This window comes from Ovis aries, chromosome 24 (genome assembly GCF_016772045.2).
Source record: "Ovis aries strain OAR_USU_Benz2616 breed Rambouillet chromosome 24, ARS-UI_Ramb_v3.0, whole genome shotgun sequence".
Lineage (NCBI taxonomy): Eukaryota > Metazoa > Chordata > Mammalia > Artiodactyla > Bovidae > Ovis > Ovis aries.
In genome coordinates, this window is record NC_056077.1 from 37,550,645 (window position 1) to 37,558,099 (window position 7,455).

The window sequence follows — 7,455 nt, forward strand, 5'->3', positions numbered from 1 at the left end:
TATCTGTCTGGCATCATTCCTCTTTGTTAAGAAGTATTTATTCTTAGTTTTCCAAAGGAGAGAATCTCTGCTTTCTGTGACTCTCCCAAGGTCCAGCAAAGCCCAGTGTCTGAAAAACTGGTGGGTTCAAAGCTTAGTTTAGCTGAATAATCTCTCATCTATCCATCCAATCATCTATCTGTCTATTTGTCCACCTATCATCACCATCCATCCTCCATCCATTCACTCACTCATCCATGCACCTATCCATCATCCATTCACCCATTCACCCACTCATCCATCCATCCCTCATCACCATCCGTCCATCTATCCATCCACCATCACCATCCATCCATCCACCATCACCATCCATCCATCCACCATCACCATCCGTCCATCTACCCATCCATTATTACCATCCATCCATCTACCCATCCACCATCACCATCCATCCATCCATCCACCATCACCGTCCATCCATCCATCCATCATCACCATCCATCCATCTATCCATCCACTATCCCCATCCATCCATCCATCCATCCATCATCACCATCTGTCCCATCTATCCATCCATTATCACCATCCATCCATCTATCCATCCATTATCACCATCCATCCATCTATCCATCCACCATTACCATCCATCCATCCATCCACCATCACCATCCATCCATCCATCCACCATCACCATCCATCCATCCATCCATTATCACCATCCATCCATCCATCATTACCATCCGTTCACCCATTCACTCACTCATCCATCCATCTGTTCAACACGTATTTATGTGACTCCCTCTGGGCCCACAGACTGGGCTGATGTGACCCTTGTCGGTATTCTCCTGTACTCTTTGGGGACAGCGTTTCTGCCTCGGAGCCATCAGGGGAGTGTAATCTCCTCGGTTCTGTCTCATCACAACAAAAACTTGAAGCGACAGATGTTAGAGCCCTCAGCCTGTCACAGCTGTCAGACAGACCATGTTATAGTTCTTGGCTCTTGGACAGACTGTGTTATAGCTCTTGGACAGATCAGTGTTACACCTCCGTGTTACAGCTCAGTTTTATTTAGAGAGTAAAAGGAAAATACATCCTCGAGGTGTGAGGGCATGCTGACCCAAAAGACAAGAAGAGAGAGAGTCCTGGCCTTTGGGCCCCTCTGTTTCTATCTTTTCCCTCCCCTTGGGCCTGCCCTTTATAAACTGGGCTAGCGAGGAATGCCGTTTTTTCTACCCGAGGTCCTCACACCGGTCCTTGAACCTTCCTTTGTGCTATTTTCGGGGGCCTTTCCCTTCCTTTCCCCTTCCTTGTCTTGTAGCCGCCGCCATTCTGGACTCCTTTTCCTATCCTGACTCCCTGACAGAGCCATCGCAGGGAGCTGGGGCCCCGTGCTGGACACACAGTGCCGTCTTTGAATTCCTAGCTCACCCCCTTCTCTGAGTTGTGCTCATGTTGTTTCACCCAATTTCACACCAGGGGTAGTAATGGTGGACCAAAGGTCCTATGTGATCGTTACAACCTAGGTGCTTGAGCAGTGGCAGCTGGGAGTTCTCAGTTCCCTGGCAGCAGGGACCCTGCTGGGTTCACACCCGCAGCTCACGGAGGCCAGCACAGAGCAGGCTCCCAAAGGAGGAGGAGCTTTGGCTCCCAGGAGCGGCTCCCAAAGGAGGCTTGTCCACGGCCCAGCTCCTGAGGTCACACGGTGTCAGGAGAAAGCCACCAGGACCCTGGACTCTGGGCAGTTTGTGCGTCTGCTATTCATAGGCCTCAGTGAGGAGAAAACTCACCCCAGGAAAGCAAATTCTTAGGACAATCAGGTGGATGAGAAACTTGGGAGGGACGGTGCTGAATAGCCCAGAAAACAGAACATGCTTTTAGGAAACAAGTACTGCATAGAGGTGATTTTACTGGCGAGCCTCAGACCTGATAAATAATCAGACTGGTTTCCCTTTCTGTCTTCCTGCCCCACCAGTTTTGTTTCCTTAATATCCGCACTTTCTCATCTCCTGGTTCTGGGTCAGATAGCATCTCCCAGGAATCCGAAATGAGCCATTCTGGGTCAGTATCCTTAGGCTGCTGAAGTCCCTCTAGGACCTGAGGACTTCCTGACGCGTGTGTGCAGACACACAGACACAGCGCAAAGATATACACACACACAGACACAGACACGGAGACACAGACACGTGCACACACAGACACACAGACACAGAGACACACACTCACATGCACAGACATGGACACAGAGACACAGACATGTGCACACACAGACACACAAACACAGAAACAGAGACACTCACACACACACAGCCTCAAAGATATACACACACACAGACACGGACACGGAGACACGGACACGTGTACACACAGACACACAGACACAGACACAGAGACACACACACAGACACACAGACACGGACACAGAGACACACACACACACAGACACATAGACACAGACACAGAGACATTCACTCACACACACACACACACACACACACACAGATATGGACAGAGAGACACACACTCACATGCACACACACAGACACACAGACACAGAGACGGACACAGAGACACACACACACACAGACACACAGACACGGACACAGAGACACACACTCACACGCACAGACATGGACACAGAGACACAGACATGTGCACACACAGACACACAAACACAGAAACAGAGACACTCACACACACACAGCCTCAAAGATATACACACACACAGACACGGACACGGAGACACAGACACATGCACATACGCACACACAGAGACACGGACACAGAGACACACACACACACACAGACACGGACACAGAGACACACACACACACAGACACATGGACACAGACACAGAGACATTCACTCACACACACACACAGAGACACACAGATACGGACAGAGAGACACTCACAGACACAGACACAGACATGGACACAGAGACACACACTCACAGAGACAGACACAGAGACACAGACACAGAGACACACACACACACAGAGACACAGACACACAAACACGGACACAGAGACACACACACACAGAGACACAGGCATGGATACAGAGACACACACTCACACAGACACACAGACATGGACACATGCACACAAAAATACACAGACACTCATAGACACAGACACACAGAGACACACACACGGACACAGAGACACAGACACACGGACACACGGACACAGAGACAGAGACACCCACACAGACACACAAGACATACACATACACACAGGCTCACACTCTCAGAAGCCAAGGAGGGTGACAGCTGCATTCATCAGGAGCCGTGGATTCCCAAAGACCGACCTCAAGGACAAAACCTTCCCTGTATCCCCTGAGGAATGGTGACATTAATTCTCCAATTCTGGGTTTTCTTAAAACCCTTTTAACATTAGTAATATACCTGAACAGGCATTTATAAATAACCAGTGACGCACAGAGTTGGGGGGATGGTGAAGCAGGTGGCTGAGGATGTGGGTAACAAGTGGGAAGGACCCTGACCACAGAGATTTAAAGACAAAAATGAAAACCAAGTAGAAATCCATCTGCATTCACTGCTGCCCTGCGCTGGCCATCATAAACACAGTCAATGGTAAATACTCCCTCTCCTTCCCCCACCACTGGGAGGCTACTATAAATAACGGTGTCAATGATGCTACAAAACCATGAAAAATGTGTTCTTGTTTTAAAGAAAGAAATCAGAAGGAAGGAAATTCTGACCTCTGCTACAGTAGGGACAGACCTCGAGGACATCACGCTGAGTGAAATAAGCCAGTCCCAGGAAGGCAAGCACTGTGCGATTCCACTTATATGAGGTCCCCAGAAGGGGTACACGCACAGACAGAAGGCAGAAGGGTGGGGCCAGGGACTGTGGGGGGGAGGATGGGGGCCAGGTGTTCAGTGGGGACAGAGCTTCTGTTTGGGAAGATGCAAAGAGTTCTAGTGATGATGGTAGGGACGGTTGCACAAGGATGTGAATGTGCTTAACGCCGCTCTGTAAGCTCAAAAATGGTTAAAATGGTCAATTTTATGTTATGGTATTTTACAACCATAAAAAAGTGGGGGAAGGGAAGGAGGAAGGGAGGGAGGCAGAGATGAAAGGAAAGGAAAGGAAATAAAAGAAGGGGGAGTCAGGTGTGACCCCAGCACAAGGGCAAAGACAGGGCCACACAGACCCTGTCTTCCCGTCATGTGACCTCAGGCCATGCACGTCGACATTGGCAGCCTCAGTCTCCTGCTCTGTGAAATAGGATTGGTAATCCCTACATTAGAGCCATCAAGGCAGGCTAAACCAACAGGTCAACAAACCCATCCAGGCAGGAGTTTGTTGGGAAGGTGCTGTAGGAACCTGCTTCCAGGCCAGTGGGCGATGGGCCCCTGGGGGGTCAGCCCCGAGTAGAGGTCGGGAGGGTTTAAGAGGGGGCCTCAGGGGAGGGTGGGGCTGTGGAGGAAGGGGATGGAAGGGGAGGCTGAGGTCAGGCCCCCAGCCTGAGTGGACAGGGTGGCCCTTCTCCACAACTGGGGCAATAGGAGTCGGAGAGGATGGAGCGGCCTCCTCTGGAGGACTCACTTCCATCCAAAGTGATTTTCCCGACACTTTTCCAGCCCTCTGGGTGGCAACTGTGGGCTCCGTGAGGTGAGGCGATGAGAATTTATTCAAAGGTCGCCGGCTCAACCCTTGGCTGGGGAAGGATACTGAGCGTGCCCCATGGTACACCCAGTACATCCTGGGTGATGGAGGGGGCACCCGGGGCACCATGGGCAGGGGGAGAGCCTGGCTCTGAAGCCAGCACGCCCGCTTAGACATTCAGCAGATACAACCAGCAATGATGCTTCCGGGCCGTGGGGACGAAGCAAACAAACAACACTCCCGGCCTCGTAGAGCTTTTGTTCCATTTCAGGGGTGCGGACGGAAAATAAACAAGTAAGGGAACATACAGTATTTCAGATGTTAGCAAGTGCTGCCCGGGAGACCCACAGGAGGAAGTCAGTCAGGTATAGATGCAGGGTTAGTGGGGAGGCTCATTCAGAAAACTAAGATCAGGTCCCATCGCTTCATGGCAAATAGATGGGGAAACAGTGGAAACAATGACAGACTTTATTTTTTCGGGCTTCAAAATCACTGCAGATGGTGATTGCAGCCATAAAATTAAAAGATGCTTGCTCCTTGGAAGAAAAGCTATGACCAACCTAGACAGCATATTAAAAGGCAGAGACATTACTTTGCCAATAAATGTCCGTCTAGTCAAAGCTATGGTTTTTCCTGTGGTCATGTATGGATGTGAGAAGTGGACTATAAAGAAAGCTGAGCGCTGAAGAATTGATGCTTTTGAACTGTGTTGTTGGAGAAGATTCTTGAGAGTCCCTTGGACTGCAAGGAGATCCAACCAGTCCATCCTAAAGGAGATTAGTCCTGAATAATCATTGGAAGGATGGATGCTGAAGCTGAAACTGCAATACTTTGGCCACCTGATGTGAAGAACTAACTCATTTGAAAAGACCCTGATGCTGGGAAAGATTAGGGGCAGGAGGAGAAGGGGATGACAGAGGATGAGATGGTTGGATGGCATCACCGACACAATGGACATGAGTTTGGGTAAACTCCGGGAGTTGGTGATGGACAGGGAGGCCTGGGGTTGCAGAAAGTTGGACACAACTGAGTGACCGAACTGAACTGAACTTGATTTTAGATAGGGTGACCAGGAGTGGTCTCTAAAAGCTGCGACCTGAAGGAAGTGAGGGCGGCCCAGGGAACAGCAGACGCAAAGGCCCTGAGGCCAGTGTGGTCCTGATGTGTCTGCAGGACCGTGAGGAGGCCAGGGTGGCTGGGGCGGAGTGTAGAGGATGGGATGGGGGGGGGAGAGACAGAGCCTGAAGGGCCTCACAAGCAATTGGAGGGATGCTGGGGGGCACTGGAGTGCTTGAGCAGCAAGGTGATGTAACTTGACTTAAATGTCTAAAGGATCTGTCAGGGGTGTGAGTGTGTGTGTGTGTGTGTGTGTGTAAAAGCCTGAAGGGGCGCAGGCCAAGGCGGGGATGGCTGTGATGAAGTGAGCAGGTCACCATCAGGCCTGGGTGCAAGTGGACAGAGGTAGGTTGTCTCAAATGCCTTGGGCAGAACAGGGAAGCCTTGGATCCTTAGATCCTCAGGGGGTCAAGCCTCCTGTAAGTCATCCCAAACCCCTCTTTTCTGTCACCATCCCTCACCAGCCACCTCGGTTTGACACAGTTTGTTTTTTTTCAAACTTTAAACTCTTTATTTTGCACTGGGGCTTAGCTGATTAAGAATATTGTGATAGTTTCAGATGAACAGTGAAGGGATTCAGCCATGTTTATACATGCATCCGTTCTCCCCCAGATTCCCGTCCCATCCAGGCTGGCACATAACACTTGAGTAGAGTTCCATGTGCTCGACAGTAGGTCCTTGTTGGTTATCCATTTTGAATATAATAGAGGAAACATCTCTGTTATTGTCAGCCACCACTGCCTCCGATGGCTCACCAAGTCCCGTCCCAGCTCTGAGACGACTGGCTTTTTCTGCACCCCTACCTCAAGGTTCTCCAGGTATCTGGATGTGTGGGTCCAAACCTGAATTCCCCGCTTCACCCACTCAGAACTTTGGCTTCCCTCCCCTGCTGAAACCCCAGTATCCTGAGGTCAAACACCTCCGCTTTCCAGCCCCGCCTGGGTAAGAATCCTCCTCTTACCCCTCGCCCCCCAGGCTAGCCTAAGTGTTCTAAACTGACCCTCGAAGAATGATGGTTGCTTTTGGTAGGTGTGATTGTGATATTTTGGTGTTAGCTTTTAAGTCTGTCTGTCAGAGATTCAGAGATTCATTCTGAATATTTACAGATGAAATGATACGATGTCTGACGATTTCCTTTAAAACACACCAACCAAAAATCAATAAATACATAATAGAAAAGGTTGGGGGAAAGGAAAGAAGATGGCATTGGTGATTATAGGGCCTGGGTGTCCCTGAGGATCCATCTGTACCCTTCTCTCCACATTTACAAATTTGGAAACTTTTATAATTAAAAAAAAAAAAAGTAAAAATCAGGCAAAGAAGAACACAGCCCTGCTGGGGCCTTCAGAGGCTGCGTGCTGCTCTCGGGATGAAATCCAAACACATTCAGAAAGTGAGTAACAAGGTAGGCACAGCCCACGGACACGGTTTGGAATTCCTGGCTCAAAAAGCAAACAGACGTAATTGATTTTATCATCGATTTAAAATCCCGTACAGTCCAAGGGCTTCCCTGGAGGCTCAGTGGTGAATAACCCGCCTACCAATGCAGGAGACATGGGTTTGATCTCTGGGTCGGGAAGATCCCCTGGAGGAGGGCATGGCACCCCACTCCAGTATTCTTGCCTGGACAATTCCATGGACAGAGGAGCCTGGGGACTACAGTCCATGGGGTTGCAAAAGAGTCGGACACGACTTCAAAGAGACTAAACAACAAGAGACAGTGCAAG